Here is a 24,767-nt window from a genome sequence, read left to right as displayed (position 1 = left end):
TCTTACCACAAGTGCCACCTGGGAAGCTCTATCTTACTATTAGCTATTGAGATCTTAATTTGGGCCAAGCAGTGTGCTATGTGTATTACAGCGTCTCCCTTATATGAGATAGGTAATCTTACTATTTCTATTTCACAGAAGAGGAACCGAGGCTTAAAGAGGTTATGTGATTTGTTCAGAGTCACCTGGCTAGTTCAGTGGTGGAGTCCAGTGGAGTCAGGACAAGGCACTTGTCACCACTGCATTGCATTGTCCCTACCCCCCTTCTCTTTCTCTTCAATATCAACAGAGAATTCTGTGAAATATGTGTCACTTATAAGCAAGCCATTTTGAAGAGTGGCAATCCATCGGTTAAGAGGAACAAACCACTCCGGACTTGCTAGGATCATGTTAACTAAGACTTATTCAACACACTGTGTGCAAGACACCCTGCTAAACACATGCACTTTCTCATTTTAATTTTCACAGGAGCCTTAGAGAGGAGTAAGATTATCATCTTCTCAACAGGTGAACAAATGGAGGCACAGGGAGGTTAAATAACTGAACTCAGGTCCTCTTGGAAAATGGTGGGGCCAGAGTTTGAACTTTGGTTGTTTGATGTAAGAGCTCTAGCTTGTTTTTTGTTTTGTTTTTTTTTTTCCAATTTACTGGCCTCGAGGAATCTTAGTTCCCCAACCAGGGATGGAACCCATGGCCCCTGCTGGAGAAGCACAGAGTCTTAACCACTGGACCACTAGAGGAGTCCCAGAGCTCTAGCTTTCAACCTCTGAGCCATATAGTTCTGGATGAGTTCAGAATCCCTAATGAGACCCTACCTCAAAATTTCTCCCCCACCTGCCTGCCCCAGAACCTTAAGTGAGAAGCCTTAGACCTTCCCTTGCCCTTGGCAGTGGCTGTCTGTTTGCTGGGGAAGAGTGACGCAGGGAATAGCCAGCATCGGGTTCCCACTAAGCCTTGTAACAGGTGATGCAGGGCAGCTACCGGGTGGGGGAAAGAGGGGGTGAGGAGGGCCCAAGACCCAATGCCTGCCTCCAGGCTGGAGAGAAGCAGGAAGGAGATGAACTCTTCTCCTTCTGTGCAATTATTATACCAGTTATTGAGAGCAGGAGGAGAAGGGGGTGACAGAGGATGAGATGGTTGGATGGCATCATGGACTCAATGGACATGAGTTTGAGCAAATTCCGGGAGATAGTGAAGGACAGGGAAGCCTGGCGTGCTGCAGTCCCGGGGGTAGCAAAGAGCTGGACACGACTGAGCAACAACAACTTTACACTGAACAACGACTCTACACTGAAATTGTTCGCAAATTTGTCTTTTCAAAGGCTGAATCCTCTTTTGCATCTGGAGTGCTCACCCAGCCTGGGGAAACATTTAGGCTCTTAAAGCTTGGATAGAAGCCCAAATACCCACATTAACCCAAGGCAAGGATTCCTAGGACAGATGGGCAGTGCTGCACCCAGCCTGAACCAGTCCTGTGGGGATCAGTATTTGCAAGATTGGGAGAAGGAAGATCTTTGGAAGGACCCAAGGCAGACATGGGTTACCTTCAAGTGGATGTTCAACAATGACTGGGGAGATGACCAGGAAGCAAAACGCCTTAAAGTTCACCAGTTTCCCAAGTTTGCCTGAGCTGGCTTTATCATCGGTAACTTTTTTTTTTAACTGGCCAAGATACAATGTTGTGTTTATAGGCATGCCTGCCTCCGCAGCAGCCAGCACCTTCAAGCAGTGTGCCCGGCCTCATTGCGCCCCCACTGGGTAGTCAGACCGAACACACCGCCCTCACCATTTATCCAGGTATTACTGTATATACATATAAAATACATAGATCCCCCCCCACACACATTTTTTGGCCAAACCACGCTGCATGTGGGATCTTACCTCCCCCACTAAGGATGGAATCTGTGCCCCCTCCAGTGGAAGCGCGGTGTCTTAACCACTGGACAGCCAGGGAAGTCCCTACATAGGGTATTTTTAAACCATCAGCTCATTTAACCCCCTCAACAACCTGTGAAGTACTTCTGTTTATTTTGCTGGTGAGGAAACTGACATCCGGGGTGAAAGCATCTTGTCGAGTACTACTTTGCGCCCCTTTCTCCCGCGGGGGGGCGGGTGGGGAGCTGACCCCCGATCTTAGGGTGGAGGGGCTTCTGGCGCTCCACGCTCTCGGATTCCAAGGACCCCTAAAGCACAGGGATCGAAAAATAACCGTGTTGCGGTCTTGATCTGCAGAGTGAAAAAGTTGTTTCGGGGTAAGTTACGCCTGAGATGGAGGCCAAGTGGGGGAGCCCAGGGAGAGAGAATTAAACAGGAGCGGGGCGGAGGAGAGAAGGGCGGGAGAGAAGGCCGGAGCCCACGCGCGCGGAGGCCGGGCCGGGGCGGGGCGTGGGGCGGGCGGGGAGGTATTGGCCCGCGCGTCCGGGAGTGGCCGCGGCGCCCGCCAGCCCCGGGAGCCCGCACGCGCCGCCCCGCGCGGACAGCTGCCGGGCAGTACCTGGATCTCCCGGCGAGCGCTCGGGGCAGAGCCGCCTGCACCCCGCCGGGGGAGAGGAGGCGCGCAGAGTCCAGTTCCGAGGAAGGTAACGCAGCGCGCCGCGCCGGGGTTAGGGCAGGGGAGCCCGGGGTGGGGTTCGGGGTTTGTACCACCCGCCCGGGGTCTGGAGCCTAGACGACGCGGGGAGCGGCGATGCTCTCCTCGCCCGCCTGCCTCCGACTCCCCGCAGCCGGTCCAGCCCGCTCGCTGCGATACCTCGGGGGGTTCTCTTTCCCTTCCTGGTACTGGTTCCTCCTCTTTTAAATGTGGGAGCTGCTGTGATGTGATGCCTTTTGGTCTTCTAAGTTCTGAAACGCTGCACTTCGTTGCGGCGTCGGGCAAGCGCCCTCCTTAGGCTCCCACTCGCTCGCTCGAGAGCCAAATCTACTGCCCGGGGGGCGAGTCTCCAGGAGGCCGAGGTGCTCCGGTGGGCGGCCGTTCCTTGGGCTTTCGAGGACTGAGCTTGGCTTGGGGCCGGCTGCTGGGTGGACCTGCCTGCAGGCTGCCCCCCGGTTGCTCAGGTGGGATACGGTGGGGCGTCAGGACTTAGGGAGGGCGAGTTGGGAGCGGATGGTTTCTGCTTGGAAGACAAGCAGGTTTGTTTTGGAGTTCTCTGCCTGCACCCAGCCCTGGTCCCGCGGTTGAGTTGTGTATTACAGGAATGGGCTTTATCATCTTTTCAAAGTGGAAAAACCAACTGCTTCAGCAGCTAAGACAGCGGGCTCCACCAGCCTGTAGGAAGTGGGCCCCTGTCTCTGCCCCCACCCCGCCTCTCCCGCTTCCCTTTCCTCCCGCCTCCCTTTGTGAAGCCACTTTGACTTCGAGGGGGCTCCCTTCCTGTCTGCATGAAAAGTCCTCGTTTTCACTTATTGCTGGTCTGTGACCAGCAGGCTCCAGGGCTTGGGTTCTGGGTTGCGATGGAAGCAGAGATAAGAAGAGACTATGAATCATGCTGCCAGCCTCCACCACGCGGGGATGTGCAGAGGAAGCCCCAGACAGACAGACACACACACACTGGGAGGCGGGATGGATTCCAACTGCTGCTCAGCTTCCCGTCCCCTTGGCAGGCATTCCCAGCGAGGCAGGCAGGTGTCTGCAGGCTGGAGGCGCCACCAGGGGAGGAGAGCTGAGCTGGGCAGAGGGCCCCGGTGGGTTTCTGTAGACGGTCCCCTGCGGGTCTCTCCGTCTCTTTCCCTCTGCCCTGTAGCCCTTCTGCCCTCAGTGTGGTATCCGGGTGAAATTAGATTCCAGGGCCCATCAAAAGCGGTGGAAGGGGCCCTGGAAGTGGCAGTATTGACTTTATGGGGGCCCTTGTGGGTCAGATACTCTGTTGTGTAAAACAACACATCCTTAATTCTCACCGAGCCACGGGAGGGCTGGGATACTGGTATTTACTCCATTTTACAGATGAGAAACTGAGGCTCAGAAAACTTGCTTCCCTTAGTCTCACATAGATAGTAAATGGCTGAGCTGGGATTCAAATCTAATCTTTCTGATTTGAAAACCTGTGGGCAAGTTGGCATAGTAACAGCAGAAGTGACTGTTACTGAGCTCACACGAGGTGCCGGGTGCCATTCAAAGCACTTTGGAGGTGTTATGTCACTTAGGGTGCGAGGGATCCGGTCATTCTGGTGGGAATCCAGGATGCCTTAGGCTCTCTCCAGCGGCAGCCCCCTTCCAGAACACCGCTGCCTGATCCCGCCCGGCTGCTGGTGCCTGGGCGGGGTGGGTGCCCTGTTTGCTCTATCCTAGAGGTGGTTTGAGGTCTAATGAAAGATTGATTGTCCACAGCTGATCCGTTAGACCTGACCGTTGGCTTGTGAATGATCCCACTGTCCCCTGAAAGGCCTTTCTCGGGCTTCGCTCAATAAACATTTGTGGAATGAATGAATTAGCACGTTGTGCAGAGTGGTCTGCCGTCCTGCAGAAGTGGGTAGCAGCAGCCCGGGGCCCCCACCATCCTCAGAACCCCAGGATGCCAGGCCAGATTGTTCTGCTCCTCAGGTGAGGGAGGTAGGGTGAACTGTGCCCTGTGGGCTTACAGATTACCCTGGTAATATGTCGACTGGCACCTGTTTTGTAAAGGAGTTTTAAAGATAGTGGATGAAGACAAATTTGACTTTCTTAAAAAAGTGAACAGGAGAATTGACTTAGTTTTCATCAGGTTTCTGCTCTTTCAAGAAGAGGGGAAAATAGGATGATACTATTCGTGTTAGGGCTTCCCAGATTTCTCCATAAAAAAGCCTCTAATAGCAAAGAAGCCTGGCAAGTACTCCTGGGCATTGGGGTATATATATAGTTCAGATGGGCCCTAGCAAGCTTGAAAATGGTTTTAAGGTTTTATGCAGTTTTTTTTCCATGTGATTCCATATGCTTGTTAGATTTGTTTTTTTTTAATACAAATAAATATTTGTATATAGTTTTCTTCCCCAGAATATTTGTGTGAAATTGGTGCCCTGGCATATTGCTTTATATTCTTGGAGGCTGAGGGGACCCAAATGGAGAAGCAGGGCAAAGGTTCTGGTCTCGGGGCTTTAAGTTTTGTTTGCATTTTCGAATCACTTGGTTCACAGTAATAGAGCTTCCCAACCTTCTGTGATGATTACCTCTTTTCCCATTTTTCAGAGTGAAGAACATATTTAAAAAATAAAAGCAATCATTGTTTTTCCTCCCTCTAGTCTTATTAAAATACAAGTGATACACAGCATTGCATAAATCTAAGTTGTACACATGATGATGTTATACATGTATATGTTGCTCCTATTTTTCTTGTATTGAGGACATTTGCAATTTACTCTTGGCCACTTTCAAGTATGTAATACATACTGTAGTCACCATACTGTACCTTAGATTCTCAGAACTTATTCATCTTATAACTGGAAATCTGTATTCGTTGGCCAGTATCTCCTCATTTTCCCCCACTCCCCACCCTTTGGCAACCATCATTTTACTCTGTTCCTAGGAGTTTAGTTTTTTTAAGATTCTCCAGGTAAGTGAGATCATTACTGTTTGTTTTCTTGTTACCCAAACCATACCTGTTCATTGTAGTAAAAGATAAAGTACAGATTAGCATTAATAACAATAATACATTTGTTCATTGTAGTAAAAGATAAAGTACAGATTAGCATTAATAACAATAATACATTTGTACTCAACAATAAGACAACTAATGCAGAACTTGGAATGTAGCCTTTCACATCTTTTCTCTGCATCTATACAAGTACATTAAAAAAAAAAAAAAATGATCGGGATGGGGAATGCCTGTAACTCCATGGCTGATTCATGTCAATGTATGACAAAACCCACTGCAATGTTGTGAAGTAATTAGCCTCCAACTAATAAAAATAAATGAAAAAAAGAAAAAACAAGTGAATATAACCCTTACTTTTGACTATATTATTGTCAGAGCTAAGAGCCATTTCAAGTTGTTTTGAAAGAAAGTTTAGAGTAAATGATGAATAATTAAAGCCGTCATAAAGGTCACTCCTGTTAGTGAACCCCAAAGTTCGCCCCCTGGAGTTCACCTGTGTTGTTTAGTTTCTAGTACAAGTGCCTATGAGCCCGGGGCTGCTGCTGAGGTTATGGGGTCAGGCTGTGCTCCTTACGTGACTCAAGTATCTTGAATGTCTCAGGTGTAACAGAAAAGGTAGGTCTTCGCTGTTGTTGACGTGGAACATATGAGCAGAAAATTCTGAAGCTAAATTGCCCAGTGGGGAGAAGGGAGCTGCAGATAAGGTCATTGCTCCAACATTGCATTTTAGTACCTGTGTGGCTTTGGGTAGCTTTTGTGAACCAGTTTTTCCTTTCATAAATTGGGACACCTGCTTGATTTTTCTCCACCAAAGTCATTAGGAGGACTGAGAGTCAGATGTTGTGTGTTATCTGAATTGCCTGTCAATATGTATGCAATTGAAACTAACTTGAAGGTTGGGCAAAAGCACTGTTGGCCTTTATAAAATCCTGGGCTCTAACTCTTGGGGTTCACATCAGTAGGACTTAATTGTGATGCAGACTCTCTACTGGATCCCTACTGTTTTCTGCAGAGAATGTAGGATTCCTGGATGGCTGGCATCTCACTAGTCTTCATCACAATCCTGAAGAGAGGACGACAGAACACAGTCCTTCTCACAGAATCCAAACAGGCTTGCCATTCTAGGAAACTGTTCCTCTGCACAGGGAACGCAGAGCTCCCGAGGGCTGGCTCTCACCGCCTAAGGCAGGGTCCAGGGGTGCTGAGGGAAGGCCGCGGAGCAGCCAGGGAGGTGAGGGGTACCCCGGGACAGCAGCTCCTGGCAGCGGAACAGGCTCTGCCTTGGGAAGCAGACAGCTCAGCTTCTGCCTGGCTCCTGGACGTGCTGTGAGATCCGGGGTTACTCAGGTCCCCTCCCTGATTCTTGCTTTTTTTTTAAAGATAAGATTGTTTATTTGGTGGTGCAGGATCTTAGCTGTGCCCTGTGGGTTCTGGTTCCCTGACCAGGGATCGAACCTCAGGCCCCCTGCATTGGGATCATGGAGTCTGAGCCACTGGACCATCAGGAAAGTCCCAGTGTTTTTTAATCTATAAAGTGAAGGAGTTGGACCAGTTGAAGTTCTTTCCAGTCTTAAACATCTGTACTGCTGCCCGCTGCTTAGTCACTCAGTTTCTCTGACTCTCTGCGGCCCCATGGACTGTAGCCTGCCAGGCTCCTCGATACATAGAATTTTCCAGGCAAGAATACTGGAGTGGGTTGCCATTTCCTACTCCAGGGGATCTTCCTGACCCAGGGATTGAACTTGCATCTCATGCATCTCCTGCATTGGCAGATTCTTTACCACTAGTGCTGCCTGGGAAGCCCACCTATAAATGTCTATGTAATTCTGGGTTATTTTCCATTCACATTTGCCCAGATAGAAGCTTGGTAGAGAATGACTGCATCTGGATGAATCAGATAGGAGCTCCACTGGTACTATCAGTTAGCACGTGTTACTTATACAGATAAATCAGGGCTCAGAAAGTGTTCCTGCTTCCCGTTGCTTTCAGGGCCCTCTCATGATTTTCCAAGGGTTCCCCCCAGCTGACTGCCCTCCTGGAGAACACGCGGTCCACAGATCATCAAGGGGAGAGTTGTTTCTGCTCATCTATCTGTTAAACTCTTAATCTAGAACTTCCTCAGCTTATAGCAGGGAGAACTGCTTTGGGACCACTTCTGGTTGATAGAAGTATGATGAAAACAGGTTATTTATGTTAATAAGGCCATGCGTGTCACTCCTACTCACTTCTGAAATCACTAAATACAGTACTTTTTTTTAGTGGTACTGGGCTTCCCTCATAGCTCAGTTGGTTAAGACTCTGCCTGCAATGTAGGAGACCTGGGTTTGATCCCTGGGTTGGGAAGATCCCCTGGAGAAGGAAATGACAACCCATTCCAGTGTTCTTGCCCGGAGAATCCCATGAACAGAGGAGCCTGACAGGCTACTGCCGATGGGGTTGCAAGAGTCAGACACGACTTAGTGACTAAATCACCACCACCCTGGGCACTTGGTCCTGGGCGAGGACTTCTGCAGAAAGTGGGAGCAGCACACGGAACTATAGGAATGGTTGAGGCAGAGAGGAAGGAAGAGAGGAGACGAGCACATGCCGGGTGTGGTTAGAATACCGTGGAGATGAAAAGACCAATTTGGGGAAAAACTGACCCTCTAAGGGCTTGGAGTCTCTGATTTAATTCTGCATCCAGTTGCCGGCACTCAATGGGAATCTAGCAAAGTGTTTTTAATGAATTAATACATGAACAAAGGGAAGAATGAATGAGTCACTCTTCTGAAATGAAGTCTTGAAATTCGGTATAAGAAGCACTTACCACTTACAAAACCACCTTCCTATGTATTATCCCTCATAATGGTGTGAGAGATTAAAGGCCAGAATAAAAGCATTTCCTGATGTCATTACTTTGTAGACATTTTGCAACAACTAGTGGAAACAGATTTGCTTTATTGTTCCTAGATAAGTCTTCTTTCTATAAATGCATCAAGACATATTTGAGGGGGGTGGGGTATAAGATCTAGTAAATGGTAGCAGTACCACAAGTTCGCATTGTGAGTTGGAGAAAGAAGGGCATTGCTTAGCTTCGGGGCGAATAGGCATTCTTGTTTCCCTCTAGAGTGTTGTTTCACTGTAATGCCTGGTGTAACTGACACCATCAGCTACTGATCAGACAGATGTGTTTTATGTCGTCATTACTCACAGCCACAGGCGCCTGGGGTCTGCTGCTGCTAGCTGAGTCAGATGATTAAAACCCAGGGCTCTGAGGCTGAGGGCAGGGGCCGGACCCCTGGCCAAGCCAAGGCGCTGCGTCAGCTCCGTGCCTCAACCGCTCTGCCAGCCATCTGCACTGGGAGGAAGACTCAGCTGCGGCGTGTTAGGTTCTTTAGGGCAGAATCTTCACCCCTGCTGGTTTTAGGCTAATCATTTGAGTTTTAGTAATAAAAAGCCTGGCTCACAAACTTGGGAAATGAATTTATGGTTACTGGCGGGGACGGATGGACTGGGCGCTTGGGATTGACATGTATGCGTTTCCATTGGTCCGTTTATATTTGGCTGTGCCTGTCTTTGTTGCTGCACGTGGGCTTTCTCCAGTTGTGGCGCGTGGGGCTTCTCTTCCTCGCGTTGTGGGGGCTTCTCTTCCTGCGGTGGCTTCTCCTTGCTGAGCACGGGCTCAGCCGTCGTGGTGCACACTGCAGTTTGCTCCGCGGCGCGTGAGCTCTTCCTGCATCAGGGATCGAATCCATGTCCCCTGCGTTGGCAGGCGGAGTCTTAACCACTGGACCACCAGGGAAGTCCCTCATGCTGTTAAGTTTAAAATAACCAACAAGGACCTACTCTATAGCTCATACCTACTACCTATACCTTCTATATAGCATAGGGAACTTTGCTCGATATTCTGTCATAACCTAAATGGGAAAACAAGAAAAGAGAAAAAGAGAAAAACGATCTTGGTTTTCAGTTTAATTCTTTGATTCTTGGTAGAATGCATTCTAGCGTTGTTTTAGGTCTACCGTCTTGGGACACTTTGAGGGGTGCATCCTGAGACCTTATCACTATTTCCTTACTGTGTCTGTAAAATGTCAGTGATCAGACCTGCCTCACGAGGTTGTTCAGAGGACTAAATGAGATCATATATTTAATGTGGGGGGCTGATGCCAAACAGTGAAGTGGTCTAAAAACTTTCTCCTTATCTTGGAGGCAGCAAAGGGGCTAATGAAAGTATCTCAATATTGTGTTGTGAAATAACTAGATTTTAGAATAGTAACACTGTTCAAAGTTTGAAAGGTGGATTTGAGATTGCTAGAAGGCACACTTGTTTGGACTTCTGGGTACAGATAAGATATTTTAAAGCATTTGGTAAAAGGTACTTGGTAGAGAATGGTACTGCTGTTTAATTCAGGACTTCTGTAGGAAGGTGTAGGGCTTCCTTGGTGACTCAGATGGTAAAGAATCTGCCTGCAATGCAGGAGACGGGGGTTCAATCCCTGAGTCAGGAAGATCCCCTGGAGAAGGAAAGGGTAGCTCACTCCAGTATTCTTGCCTGAAGAATCCCATGGACAGGGGAGCCTGGTGGGCTTCAGTTCATGGGGTCGCAAGAGCTGGACACAACTTAGGAGCTAAACCACTGCCCTAGGAAGGCATATATGTGGTGGAAAATGGTAATGCCATATACTAACCTATGGACTGGACCACACTGGAGATCAGTAATTCCATAAATGATAAACATGTCCTTCCTTGTGAAGTGAAAGTCTCTTGGTTGTGTCCGAATCTTTGCAACCCCATGGACTAAACAGTCCGTGGGGTTCTCCAGGCCAGAATATTGGAGTGGGTAGCCTTTCCCTTCTCCAGGGGATCTTCCCAACCCAGGGATCGAACCCAGATCTCCTGCACTGCAGGAGGATTCTGTACCAGCTGAGCCAGCAGGGAAGCCCATGTCCTGCCTTGGAGCTAAGCATTTACCACTTTTAAAATAAGAACCTGGGTTTGCTTTTGGCAAAATGATTGAGGCTTGGCCCCAGAAAGAACGTTTACGGCCCTTTTCCATATTTCCAGAATTGAAGTTCTGCGGATTGTTGACAGCCAGTACATGCTGAATTTGGTTAGTGCGTTGCAGAATTTCTTGTGCTCAGCAGGCACTGCTGTGGTTAGCAGTCTCTGAGTTTCCTGGTGGGGGAGGAGCAGGGAGGCATGGGCCACAAAACCCTTATCTGTGGGCAGATCGGCAGAAACTGAGTGGCCCTGTTCCCCAGCCATCAGCGTCAGACAGCAGCACACATGAGTGTGTGTTTGTATGTTTCTAGGTCTCTGTTTCTGTTGACCCGAGTGTTGCCTGCTTTCTGCAGACCAGAGGGAGAACCTGACACGTACCCGGAGTTCCCCAGGGAGGAGCCCCTGCGGGGATCAGCCGTGGTTGCCAGGGGTGCCGAGATGTGGCAAGGACCGCCCGCTTCCCACCTGAACCAGGCGGTGGCCCCAAGCCAGGGGCGTGGAGGGCGGCGGCTCCGCCTGTCAGTAGGTTCCGGGGACAGATGTTCGTGGAACCGAGCACGGGTGTCCGGCTGCTGTTTGCGGAACTGCAGAGGGAGTGGGTCTGTTCGCTTTTCCTCTCTGCTGACCTTTTCCCCAAGGTCAGTCTCTGAGCTGTCAGGGACTGGTACCGAGTCTCAGGCTGACGGGTGGTACACGGGGGGCACCTCACCTTGGGCTTTCGGAACGTGAGACCTTGGAACCTGTCTTCCTGCATGCGCCACGCCCCGGGTTCTTCTAACTGGGTTGATCAGGCAGAGGGAGGAATCTGTGATAGAGGCGGGTTCGGTCTCCTCTGAGACCACAGGCTCGAAGACAGATGAGCCGTGGGTGAGAATGGCCAGCTCTGAAGAGAGAGAAAGAGAAAGAGAGTGTGTGTGTGCGCGCGCGTGTACACGCGCCCTTCCCTACCTAGAGGTAGTGAATGCCTACATGTTTAGTACAGTAGGATTGGTTGGTCTTTGAAATTTTGTTGGTATTCTTTTTAAACTGTTATTAAACAGTGAGCATTTGTTGATAAAGGACGGTATCCTTTGGGGGCTTCCCTGGTGGCTCAGATGGTAAAGAATCCACTGCGATGCAGGAGACCCAGGTTCGATCCCTGGGTCCGGAAGACCCCCTAGAAGAGGAAATGGCAACCCACTCCAGTATTCTGGCCTGGAAAATCCCATGGACAGGGGAGCCTGGTGGGCTACAGTCCATGGGGTTGCGAAGGGTCAGACACGACTGAGTGACTATCACACACACATGCTCTGAGGGAAAGAATATCAGACTTAGAGACAAGAGTTAGTTCATTCAGCAAATACTTGGAGTTTAGTGTGGCAGAGAATGTTTAGGCTCGGAGTCCAGTGGGGAAAGCAGCGGTCTATAACTGCATACATTGTGGTGTTAGTAGTCAAATATGAGCGCTGAGAGGGGTGGGTGGTACGAGGAAAGTGGGAGCAAGTGCCAAGGGCTTCCTGGAAGAGGTGATACTTGAGAGGACACTTAAGAGGTGAAGAGAGGTCAGGAAGTTAAGAGGCCCAGGAACTAGTGTGGCGGGCACAGATTCATGTCCAAGGCAAGCTTGGCCAGAACTGAGGCCAGTGAGGTAGGGAGTGGGCTGAGCTTGGAGAGATTTGTGCATCTCATTAAGGAGACTGGACTTTATTAAATCCTAGCGTGTATTCTTTACTGTGTGAAAATTGGGCAAGCGTTTCCTCTCTGAGCCTTAGTTGCCTAATTAGTAATATGGAGATGGTAATGATTGCCTGACTTTATCTCATAACATGACGGTGACACTCAAATAAGATAATAATAGTGGCCAACAATTATTGAACACTCACTGTGTGCCAGAGAGACTCTGCATTAAGCACTTTTCATGAATTAGCTCATTGAGTCCTCACCACAACTTTATGAGATAGGTACTACTATGAAGCCCATTTCATAGATGAGAAATCCGGGGCAGTGAGGTTAAGCACCTTGTCTCAGATCATAAAGCTAATAATACATAGTAGAGTCAGGAATTCGAATTGAGGTATTCTGCCCACAGACTGCTTCTTAGGGGTGGGTGTGTGTGTGTGTGTATGCTTGAGTTTATAGTGCTGACTCTCTGCCAGGCTCCAGAGCTCAGTCATGTTTGCTCGAGGCTGGTGAAATTTGCAGCTCTGGACTTGCCATGTGCAGTGTGTGGCTTCTCCGCTCCAGCTGACCCTCTAAGCTGGCTTCCTCCACATACGCCATTGTAGCTACAACCTCTTTCCCGAGCCCTGGTTCCTCATCTCCATCCGAGTTCTAGACACATCCACTGAATTCTCTGCCCGGCTCTTTTTCACGGTAAAAATACTTTTTACCTTTAACCTGGCTGCCCTTCAGGCACTTCTGGTTGAATGTGCTAATACCGAAGTTAACTTGAGAGTTTTAAGTCTTACTTGATTCCTGCATCTTCTGAGGAGCGTTGTTACTGCTTCCTTCTCGATGTTGCTCCCAAATGACATTTATATTTCACCTCTCTGTACCTCCCAGCTCTCTGACTTTTGGAAGATATACTGCAAAAGACTTAGCCCTTTTGATTACAGTCAGTCCTCTCCTTCATGCATACTAACGTAGCATGTTTAAAAAAGTAAAAAAATAAATAAAACTCACACACAGACCCCCCCCACAGCATAAAAGACAATCTCCTTCATTCTACATTTGAGACCCGTGTTTTACATTCTTCTGGTTTTTAGTGGAGTATGTGCCTGTCAATGCAGGAGATGCAGATTCCATCCCTGGGTTGGGAAGATCCCCTGGAGTAGAAGATGGCAACCCTCTCCAATGTTATTGCCTGGAGAATTCCATGGACAGAGGAGCCTGGCGGGCTACAGTCCATGGGGTCGCAAAGAGTCAGACATGACTGAGCACACACACGCACACTCACACACACCCATGCATACACAGAGTTCCTTTACAATATCGTGTTGGTTTCTGCTGTATGTCAAAGTGAATCAGCTATACATATGCGTTCATCCACTCTTCCTTGGATTTCCTTCCTGTTTGGATCACTACAGATCTTTGAGTAGGCTCCCTGTGCTATAGGAGTGTATATATGTCCATCCCAGTCTCCCAATTCATTCCACCCTCTCTTCCCGCCTTGGTATCCATACATTTGTTCTCTATGTCTGTCTGCTTCTGCCTTGCAAATAAGTTCTTCTGAACCATTTTTCTAGATTCCATGTATACGTGTTAATATGCGATATTTGTTTTTCTCTGTCTGACTTCTGTTTAGAGTCTTATCTTCCACTATCCCCTTCTGTGAACCTAGTCTTCCAATCAGACCATATTCGCCTTTCCCTACAGCAGCCTCTGTGCATTGTTCACATAGTTTCCTATCTGTGCCTGAAACGACACTTGAATTTCCCTTCTTGAGCTCTTCCCAACCCTGCCACTTACTCTCAAATCTTACCTGTCCTAAAAACTGCAGCCCTGTGGTAATTCTTACCCAGATCTTCCTGGTGCGTCACAGCAGGAAGTTTTTTCTCCCTTCTCTGGCTGGTTTAGTGTTTGGCTTCCACCTCTTTTATGGTCGTCATCACACACCACTTTATGTTAGCGTTCTTTGTGTATTGATCTTATCTTCCCTATTGGTCTGAAATTTCTTAGAGGGCTGGGACTTGCTGCTATTTCCTTAAAGCCTGGAATCCAGCAGGCTGACTCAGTCCAAATATGCTGAATGAATATATTTTGAAACCCTAAGTTATATTCACTTTTTTAAAAGAATTTCAGTATGTCAGTTGGCTATAGGAATTTAGTGGTCAGAGGGTAGTATGAGTTAGATATCTGGGGTTTTGGTTTGTGAATGCAGGAAACGATTAACATAGCGAGCCTGAGACTGCTTGTCCTTAAGAATGCCTGCTTGCAAGGCTGGTCCTTGACTGGTATCTGGGAACTTGGATTTCAGAAGGGTTCCCACCACTTACTCTTTCCCCACCACTCACTGGACCTAAACTGTGCAAACAATGCAGTATATGCCAAGGACCTGCTTTCTTTCTGGGAGTCTGGCAGCCAGGCAGAGGGTATCCATGTTGACCCAATAAACCCCCCTGGGCACTAACTCTCTAGTGAGCTTCCCTGGTTAACATTTCACACACGTTGTCACAACTTGTGTGTATGACTTGGCTAAAATAGGCCCCTTGGAAGCCCATGGCTGGTTTTTACCAGTCTTCACCTCATCTAGCTTTAGTCTTGGCTGATCTTGCTTTGTCCCCTTTCATCGTAATAAACCACGGCCACGGGGATGATGTGTATGCTGCTCTGTGAGGCCCCCCACTGAACCATCAAAAACCTGGGGCTGGTCTTGGGAATTCCCTCAGCACACCATGAAATGCTGCAAATGCAGAGCCATTCCTTTTTTTTATTTCTTTGTTTTTTGGCTAAAACTTCAGAGTTATTGAAGTTTCAGAGAGGTTCCAGCCTCTTTCATAAGAGAGAAACCCAATTCTTAAGACTGTATGCATATGGGATGTTGCATATACATGGTGCTCTGCAGGGTAAAGCTGAAGGCTTCTTGGTTGCTTTCTGTAAAATTTGGGTAAGAGAGAGGTATTGGAGGAGGTTTGATTTTTTTCATAACATCTCAAGTACTGTCTTAATGTTATTTATCAGAATTAGACTCTTAGAAAAACTAGTGGCGATATTAGCCTGGGATCCACCCATTCTTATGATTCTTCTAAATCAAAAGTTGAGTGCTTTGGGACATTTTTCTTGCCTGAAAAGAAGGGGTGGACATGAAATCCATAATATTGAGATGCTATTGTGTGGGACATCAGCTAGATGCTTAACATGAATCATTTTCTCAAAGGTAAGAATTTTAAGCTGTACAATAGTTAATGTAAACAAAAATGAAACCAGAGTCACACAGTCCGTGTAACCCTGGAATTCAAGTCTATGTACTCTTTTTCTTTTTCCATTGTGCTGCCTGAACACAATGGTGGGACTTCAAGAATAGTCATTATATCAGCTCATTTACGAGTGGCTAAATCTTTCTTTTTAAAGTGTTTATTATTTGGTCTTAGTTGTGGCACGCAGGATCTTCCATGCGTCATGCATCGGCTTAGTTAGAGGCACGTGATATCTTAGTTCCCTCACCAGGGGTTGAACCCACATTCCCTACATTGCAAGGCAGATTCTTAACCATTGGAGTCCCTAAGTGGCTAAATCTTACCTGGACCCCAGTGTTTTGAGAAGTTTTATCTTCCGGTGCCTAGCTGGAAGGTTTGGAGAAGAAGGACATTTCCCTGGCGATGATGGCTTCTGTGCATGCCCTAGGCTTTGAACTGCCTTTCCGGGGTCCTGCGGGGCTCGCAGCAGGCGGACTGTCCTGCCGGTGCTCACGTGGCCCGGGTGTGTGCAGTCCGTGACTGGGTGGTGGGCAGACAGAGCCTGCTCTGTCGTTTGTCAGTTTCAGAGCAGGTGTGAATAAAGTCTTTCTTCTTGACAGTTTTGCTCAAAAACGTATCTGGGAACAACCTGCTTTATTAAATTTGAGAGTAAATGGAGAGTTGTTTTTTTTTTTGTATTGCAGTATAGCTGATTAGCAATGTTATGACAGTTTCAGTTGGATAGCACAGGGATTCAGCCAAACATGTACATGTATCCATCCTTCCCTAAACCCCCCTCCCATCCAGGCTGCCATATAACACTGAGCTATAGAGTAGGACCTTATTGGTTACCCATTTTAAATATAGCAGTGTGTGCATGTCCATCCCAAACTCCCTAAATATCCCTTCTCCCCTTCCCCTCAGCAACCATAAGTTCATTCTTTAAGTGAGACCTTTTTTCTTTTTTTAAAGAATAGAACTATAAGAAGGAAAATAGAAATGGGTGATTTTAAATCCACAGTGAAATATCACTCAGCCATAAAAAGGCATGAAACGGGATCCTTTGTAGAGACATGGATGGACCTCGAGATAGTCATATAGACGAAGTAAATCAGAAAGAGAAAAACAAATATCAACGTATTAACATATGTACATGGAATCTAGAAAAATGGTATAGATGATCTTATTTGCAAAGCGGAAATAGACGTGAAGAACAGATGTATGGACACTCGGCGGGGAGGAAGGGGTAGGATGAATTGGGAGATTGGGATGGACGTACACACACTATTGATACTATGTATAAGATAGATAACCAATGAGAGAACCTGCTATGGAGCACAGAAAACTCTGCTCAGGGCTCTGTGGCGACCTAAATGGGGAGGAAATCCAAAAAAGAGAAGATACATGTTCACATATAGCTGATTCACTTTGATGTACAGAAGAAACCAAACATTGTAAAGTGACTATAATAAAATGGATTTTTAAAAAGAAATGGAGTAATTTGGGGTGCCCTAGTCTTGTTAGTTTCATCTTGGGAGATGTGTTTTATGTACCATTGCTTTTAGATGATTAGCGTATTTCAATAGGGAAACAAGGCCTCGGACTCCACAGTATAGTAGGGAGTACTGAGTTTGAGCACTGACAAGGTACACAATCAACATTCATTGAATAAATACAATTGGGGACAAGTGTCTTGCCTCTTTTGCTGTCCAAAGGATGGACTAACTTGGACCCCAGTTCCCATTCGTGTGCTTCTGCTGAGGAAGGGAAGAGTCTCTTTTTTTAGATCAGATGTTGAACCTGGGGCCAGGCCATCATCATTTCAAAGAATTAAGTGCAAATGGCTTCTTCTTGGCAGGATGAGATGTTATTTGTGATGCTGAGAATAGATTTAGTGGTAGAGGTAATAATAATAGCAGCTAGTACTTAGATAGTATTTATTATGTAAGACTAAATGCTATACACATACAGACCCATCTAATCCGCATGTCATATTTTTAAGTAGATATTTTACCAGTGAGGAGGCTAAAATGCAGAGAGGCTATGTAACTTGCTCAAGGTCACATGTAAGTGGTAATTCTGAAATGTAAATCTGGATACCAAAGAGCAGTCACTAACCTCTCTTCAGTCATATTATAAAGGAATAGGAACCTAAATATTTTTCCCCAATTTTTTTATTGGGGTAAAATTCACAAAAATTTATCATCTTGACATTTTCTAAGTGTTCAGTGGCTTCAAACACATCGACAGTGTTGTGCAACCATGACCACTATCTATCTCATAACTCTTTTCATTTTATAGAACTGAAATTCTATACCCATTCAACAATAATTCCTCGTTTCACCCTACTCTCGTGCATGTCTGCTCTGCCACTCAGTCGTGTCTGACTCTTTGCAACACTCTGGACTGTACCCCACCAGGCTCCTCTGTCCGTGGGATTCTCCAACCAAGAAAACTGGAGTGGGTTGCTATCTCCTCCTGCAGGGGATCTTCCTGACCCAGGGATAAAACCCTTGTCTCCTGCATTGGCGGGCAGATTCTTTACCATTGAGCCACCAGGGACACCCCACCGTATTCTTACCCCCTGGCAACTACATTCTGCTTTCTGTTTCTGTGGTGTGATTACCCTAAGTACCTCATGTAAGTGGCATCACACAGTATTTCTCTTTTTGTGACTGGTTTATTTCACTTGGCATAATATCCTCAATGATCTCCCATATTGTAGCACATGTCAAAATTCCCTTCCTTTTAAAGGCTCAGTAATATTCCATTATATTTTGTACACAAATTTACCACATTTTGTGGTAAAATTATAACTTACCACATTTTGTTTATCCATCAGTGGATACTTGGATTGCTTCTACTTTTTTAGCTGTTGTGAAAAATACTGCTGTGAACACAGGTGTATAAATATTTCTCTAAGACCTTGCTTTCAGTTCTTTTGGGTATATATGCAGAAGTGGAATTTCTGGACCATGTGATAATTCTACTTTTCATGTTTTGAGGAACTGCCATACTATTTTCCACAGAAGCTATACCATTTTGCACTCCCACCAGCTCTGCACAAGGGTTTAATTTCTCCACATCCTTGCCAACACTTGTTATTTTCTGTTTTTGTGTTTCTTGATAGTAGCCATTCTGATGGATGTGAGGTGGTATCTCATTGCAGGCTTAATTTCATTTCTCTAGTGATTAGTGATGTCAGGTATCTTTTCATGTGCTCACTGGCCATTCATGTATCTTCTTTGGAGAAATGTCTAGTCCTTTTCCCATTTTTAATCAAGTTGGCTTTTTTGTTGTTGAGTTTTAGGAGTTCTCTGTAAATTTTGGATATTAATTCCTTATCAGATACATGATTTTCAAATTTTTCCATTCTGTGGGGTGACTTTTTACTCTGTTGATAGTGTTTTGATGAACAAAACTTTGAAATTTTCATGAATTCCAACTTGTCTACTTTTTTCTTTTGTTGCCTATGCCTGTGGTGTCACAGTTAAGAAGTCACTGCCAAATCCAAAGTCATGAAGCTTTTGCCCTATGTTTTCTTCCAAGAGTTATATGTTGTAGGTCTTATATTTAGGTCTCTGAACCATTTTGAGTTAATTTTTGTATGTGATGTTAGGTAAGGGCCCAACTTCATTATTTTGTATGTAGGTATGCGGTTTTCCCTGCATTATTTGTGGAAAAGACTGTCCTTTTTCCATTGAATGTCTTAGTACCGTTACCACAAGTCATTCGAGGAATCCTAGACATTTTGAAAGGCCATCTAGTTCTTGTGGTTTCTTTGCTTTTTTATTAAAAGAAAAGTACAGGTGAAAGGTACCTCTTTCCATGAATTCCTGGAGCAATTTCTAGAAATTCTGCTTTTTCTTTTAGGTCTATATACACCTTAAACAACTATTTGAAGGAAATGAAAATTCATGTTTGAGTCTTTTTATACTTTCCCGCCTAACATAATGTTATTTTTATTCTTCCCTCAAATACCAGGCAAATAGTAGAAATCAAGCTCAAACAAGCAGGAAAGACTTCATAATCTCATGGTCCCTCACTGGGGGACCAGTTCATGGAGGGATATGATCCCCAGTTGAGAATCTGGATTCTTCTGAGTTTTGTGATGTGAAAGTCTATTCTGTGACCTTGAGGAAATGGGAGATTTTATTGCTTGTTTTGTTGTCTTTTAGAGTTGAATATGCGTTTTCAAGTCATTGGAGCATGGGAATTGAGGAACTGTGATTTCTTTTTTCTAATGAGTTTCACAGCATCATTAATTAAAGATGGCAAAGCATAAACTTCTCATTTGGACATGTTTCCAGTTGTGCTGCACTTGTTTTCCAGACCACATGGTTAGTTTTAATTGAATATTTTGTGGGGTTCATATTTGCGTTGACAGAGCGTGCCGACTAAAACAATGTGGAAATGCCATTGCTTGCCAGATTCCAGCCACAGATTCTCCAACCTTTTTTTGGTAATAGGAATTTTCATTTGTGCAGAACTAAACAATATGACAGCTCTGAGCCCCTAACCATGGAAATGCCTGTTTATTTGCCTTGGAACAATTTCCATGACAGAAAGTGTTGAGAGCATGCCCTTGATTTTTAAGGACAGGTTTATAAAAACATCAGTTATGAGATATATCAGCTTACATTTCGTGGATGTTTTGAAAATTTGATGTGGCTAAAACTTCTCCACGTCTGTCTCTTGGAGAAGGTTTATAATTCAAAATCCCTTAAAAGAAAATAGAAAACTGCTCATCTCCAAAACGTAGAATTTGACTAATAACAGTTCTCAAATTACTTTCTTCCTTATAAATATTCGTGTTTTGTAATGAAAAAAAGATGTAATAAAAGTTCTGACACTAAGAATCTGTGCAGGTGGAAAGCTGTTTATTAACAATTAACTTTGTGATTACTTCTCCCGTGAAATCATTTTGATTCTTTGGCTTATTATTTCTAAAAGATACTTGTTTGAGGAGGAGGAAAAGTCCTTCTGGAGACTTTAAGGTACTTAAAGTGACACATTTCATGGGAGCCCCATTTAGAGATGGCTTGCATTAGAAAGTTAAGCTGCACGTTAAGAGAGAAATGAGCAGCCCTGACTGGGAATAGAACAGGACAGGGCGAAGGATATGTGGCTTTGGGCTCCCCTGCCCTGTCTGATAACCCTTTCTAATCTATCCCAGAAGGGTTTGGGGAGCTCTACTGGTAGAGTCGTGGCTTCCCTGGTGGCTCAGTGGTAAAGAATCTACCTGCCAATGCAGAAGACTCAGGTTCGATCTCTGGGTGGGGAAGATCCCCTGGAGAAGGGAATGGCTACCCACTCCAGTATTCTTGCCTGCAGGATCCCACGGACAGAGGAGCCTGTCCATAGAGTCCATAGAGTTGCAAAAGAGTATGCATATAGTCCATAGAGTTGCAAAAGAGTATGCATATAGTCCATAGAGTTGCAAAAGAGTATGCATATAGTCCATAGAGTTGCAAAAGAGTTGGACGCGACTTAGCGACTAAACAGTAGGTAGAACCCAAGGTCACCTCTGATTTGAAGAGGCTAGAGGCTGGGTTGGTGTCATGTTTTCCCACGTGAGTTTGGTCATTTTGGTGATTCAGAGCCTAATGTAGAGAACAACAGGCTTTCGCTAGAGCAGACTGTCCCCGCCATTGGACCTTGTTCATCTGGCCTCCTTTGATTCTTACTGGTACATACCCAAATTTAGCACACAGTAATCTTTCCTATAGAATTCACCAGTGACAGACTGTGTGTAGGTTCTATCTCAGCCAGACTGTCGGCATGGTTATTAATCCTCTTCTGCAGCTTTTGTATTCCTGTAACAGCTGGTAGGATTCCTAGGGAACAAGGTTGGGAGTTATGAGTCTTTCTCAGTTTCAAGAAATTGGGGAAGCCAACTGCTATTTGTCACATGTATTCCCTCATTTACGAGCTCAAAGTTTAGATCTGTGACCCCATAGGAGTTACTCCCGACATCTCGCTAACCACATGACTTCATCTAGGACTTTGATTTAAGCCTGAAGCGAGGGATTGGAGTGGGCTCACATTAAGAGTCCTTAAGTATGTATTTGAAGAGCTGTTGTAGGCGTGTTGGAAAACAGCTGTTTGCTGTGTCCACAGGGAACAGGTGGCAGATTAGATGGAAACAACTTAGATGATAAGGGGCTGATCAACCTTTAGGATAGGAAAGGAACTTAGAGGTTGTATATTCCAGTCTGTAGCCTACAGATGAGGAAACTGAGGCAGAGGCAGGTCGAATGATGAATCCAGGCTCACAAAGCTAGTGAGTAGCGCAGTCAGAGTTGAATCAATGTCTTGAGGCTTGCCCTTTGGTGTTTTCCTGTAATTCTGAATTACCAGTCCTTAATCATTGCAAAGGCTGTGACTCAGTGCTCAATTACTCTCTTCAGCTCAAGTGCTCTACCTTCTGAATTTTTTTAAAGTATAAAAGATGATTATCTCTCTTTGTAGGGGGAAGTGTATGCAAGTGAGGTCCAGAAAGAAGTAGAATATTTTCTGGAAATCGCTGTGAGCCAGAATACTTACTGAGAGTTCTTTGTTTTGGAAGATACACATTTGCACATGCTTACCATTTCTTCTGCCACACCATACTTCATCTCTTCACCCTGAAGTAGTTTCTAGGTCCTTTGGTTTTCTGTTCCGCTGTAGAATTGTGGTGGGGCAGGAGCTGCCAGCACCCTCGGGCTGGCTCCAGGGACTGGATTCATGGAAGTCAGTTTTTCCACAGACCAGTGGGGAGAGGGGTGGGTTTCTGGATAACTGAACCACATTACATTTCTTGTGCACTTTATTTCTATTGTTGTTATATCATCTCCACCTCAGATCATCAGGCATTGGATCCTAGAGCTGGGAGACCCCTGCCCTAGGGTGCAGGCCAGTTTCCCTAAATAGGAGGCAAGCAAGGACCCTCAAGCTGGGTTTTCATCTCTAACGCGTGAGAGCCCAGGGAACAGAGGAAGCTACTGGGAGGCTGTCCTTAAAATGCAGATGAGTTTAGAATGAAAGGAAAGCTCAGTGTCTGACATGTAGTAGTCACTTAAGAAATAATTGTTGAACAAATGAATTATGGTGCTTTTCTTCCCTCACTTGTAATTACAGAGCTGGAAGGGAACTTAGAGACAAATTCAGCTCTATCTTTTCATTTTATGGGGTGGGACAAGTGAAAACTAGTGATTTGCCCAAAGTCTCACAGCTAGTTAGGGACTGTGTGGGGCCAGGCATTGAAAGACGTGTCCTTCTCGGTCTTGTTCTTCTATTACGTTGAACCAAGTGAAGCTGTAATTTCTGTGGATCAGAACATTTGCATATTGGCAGTTTTGTGTGGTGTAACCTAATATGTTAGAAGGATCAGTACTATATACTTTTCTTTCTCTATCAATAATAGTAATAACAACCTTGGCCTTCTCTGTAAAACAAGCAGGCCTGGAGCAGTGTAGCTTAGTGTGAAAGTCAAGAATACTGCTTCTCAGCAGTTTAGCCTGGTATTAAATCCTTGGTCTTTCTAAGCTGAAGTTTCCTCATCTCTCAAATAGAAGAAATATCATGTGCATCACCCTTGAGATTGTTTTAGAGTTTAAATGAGATGATTCTTTGAAAGTCTTAGTGTACTGCCTGTGTGTGTGTGTGCTAAGTCGCTCAGTTGTGTCTGACTCTGTGACCTATGGACTATGGTCCGCCAGGCTCCTCTGCCCATGGGATTCTCCAGGCAAGAATACTGAAGTGGATTGCCACGCCCTTCTTCAGGGGATCTTCCTAACCCAGGGATTGAACCCAGGTCTCCAGCATCTCCTGCATTGCAGGCAGATTCTATACCACTGAACCACCAGGAGAGCCCCAGTATACTGCCTGGTGTGTAGTAATTACTTAATGAGTAAATACTGTCATTCATTGAATTAATAAGGAAGAGAATAGAACTCATAAAGTTTTAAAGATTTATCATCCTTCTAGACAGCACATTCTTTTTTTTCTGTCTGAAATCTAGGGGATATGCCACACATTTGTGGTCTAACATTGACATATCTTTATATTCACTGTATTTCATACGCTTCTGCTGGTTACAGAGAATATGCTTGGAAAGATGTTCTATTTTTAAGTCCTTGGCTTTGACAAACATGCTGTCATGCCACGCAAGATCATCATGGCAGAAGTCAGACAAATGTGTGAATATGCAGAACTAGATCAGGAGCTCCATTGCAGGAGGAGACCTCTTCTGTCACAGTCATGAATGACCTCAGTTTCTAGTCAAGGACAAGTATATAGTCAGGGCTCAAAATGACACCAACTGATCCAAGTATGTGTGTGCTTGTGTATGTGCTTAGTTGCTAAGTCAGGCCTGACTCTTTGCGACCCCAGTATATTCTTTTGAAACCTGGACCCTGGGACCATATCCTTTGTTTGCTATCTCTCTGCCTTATGGGTCAGCAAATATCTCCACTGCTCGAGCTTGGAGACACCCATGTGTAAAGTATTTCTCATAGAACTCTTCATGACCCAGTGACACATCCAGAGCAAATATGTTTTCAGACAGCTGCATATTTAGGGGAGAAGTTATCACCCTCTGGGTAAGAATGGACTAAGGCACTCCCAGTCCTGAGAAGGAATCAGTAGACTTACCCTGAAAACAAACACTTCTCTTTAAGAGAAAATGAACAGAAGCCCTTGCTCTTTCCCTTCAGTACCACCAGCCCAGTGTTCTTAGGGACTGTAGGCTTTCAGGGTATCTTGCCCTACTGTCTGTGTTGCCTTTGGACAGGACCAAGGCGTGAAACCACGGGGAGGAGGCCATGCGCGAGATAAACCTTCTTCTGCAGAGAGATTTTCAGAGAGGGGGACTGACCCTGTCCTAACAACTCCCGTAAGTTCCCTTGTCGTCGTCCAGTTGATCTGGTCTCCTCCCATCTCCCCACCCTCCGTCTCCATTTACTTTGTCCGCATTACTTTTGCCATTGTAAATGGAGCTAAAGTTTGATCTTTAGAGGAAGGTGCTATGTGAATAAAACACTATTTATTGAAGAGACATAAACTTACTAAGAATTAGCCAGCATTTTTTTTTTTTACTTTAAAAAAATTTTTTTGGAGTATAGTTGATTGACCACATTGTATTAGTTTTAGGTGTACAGCCAAGTGGATCAGTTATGCATAGACATATACCCACTCTCTTCTAGATTCTTTTCCCATATAAGCTATTACAGAATATTGAGTAGAGTTCCCTGTGCTAGACAGTAGGTTCTTATCATCTATTCTGTATACAGTGGGGCTTCCCTGATGGGTCAGCGGTAAAGAATCTGCCTGCCAATGCAGGAAACTCAGGTTCAGTCCCTGGGTTGGG

General features: G+C 45.6%; 1 protein-coding gene across 1 annotated transcript in view; it reads left to right on the top strand.

Moving 5' to 3' along the window:
* The first annotated feature begins 2,446 nt into the window (after positions 1-2,446).
* SYTL2 (synaptotagmin like 2) overlaps positions 2,447-24,767 on the top strand; it is a 119,144-nt gene continuing 96,823 nt past the window's right edge. Inside the window, exon 1 of the mRNA XM_061120033.1 lies at positions 2,447-2,579. The gene's annotated coding sequence lies outside the window, so the exon portion shown is untranslated. The remainder of the gene's footprint in view (positions 2,580-24,767) is intronic.

The sequence above is a fragment of the Dama dama genome, chromosome 2, assembly GCF_033118175.1.
Source record: "Dama dama isolate Ldn47 chromosome 2, ASM3311817v1, whole genome shotgun sequence".
Lineage (NCBI taxonomy): Eukaryota > Metazoa > Chordata > Mammalia > Artiodactyla > Cervidae > Dama > Dama dama.
The sequence above is the reverse complement of the archived record's forward strand: the minus strand, read 5'-3'. Positions and strand labels throughout refer to the sequence as shown.